At 60.2% G+C, this 532-nt stretch overlaps 1 protein-coding gene across 1 annotated transcript in view; it reads right to left on the minus strand.

Moving 5' to 3' along the window:
- The window catches only part of SH2D2A (SH2 domain containing 2A), a 5,513-nt gene that overhangs the window by 1,262 nt on the left and 3,719 nt on the right, over positions 1-532 (minus strand). The window lies entirely within an intron of this gene.

Genomic DNA, 532 nt, shown 5'->3' on the forward strand with positions numbered 1-532 from the left:
GAGCCTGGGGGGGAGATGGGACAGGGCGGAGGTGAGGGTGGGAGTGGGTGTCACTGCATCCACGCCATCTATCCTGTCCTTGGGCAGTGCCTCCATCCCCCCTGCCCCGTTATCTCACGCCGTTATCACAGGTGAGGGTGGCAGTGGGTGTCACTGCATCCCCAGTCCCAGGCTCTCCTTGGGCAGTGCCTCCATCCCCCCTGTTATCTCCTTGGAGGGGGTGAGGGTGGGGGTGGGTGTCACTGCATCCCCCTGCCCTATCCTGCCCACTGGCTGTATTCCACAGTCTGAGAAAATCCTCCAGATGGCTGCAGGTGTTGTGTTCTGATTTCAGGGTTTAGCCCAGAACCTCGGGTCTCTCCCCTGATAATTCCCTCCCAGGTGTGTCAGTCACCTCTCCTTTCCCCTCCCAGCGCTGTCTGTCAGTCCTGGAATTCCAGAAGGAATCGAGTGATTGGCAGGTTCAAACCCCTGGGGGGCATTGGGCCATCCAGGTGTCCTTTGTCCCTTTGTCCCTCCCCTCCTGTCCCTG

The sequence above is a fragment of the Geospiza fortis genome, unplaced genomic scaffold (genome assembly GCF_000277835.1).
Source record: "Geospiza fortis unplaced genomic scaffold, GeoFor_1.0 scaffold313, whole genome shotgun sequence".
Lineage (NCBI taxonomy): Eukaryota > Metazoa > Chordata > Aves > Passeriformes > Thraupidae > Geospiza > Geospiza fortis.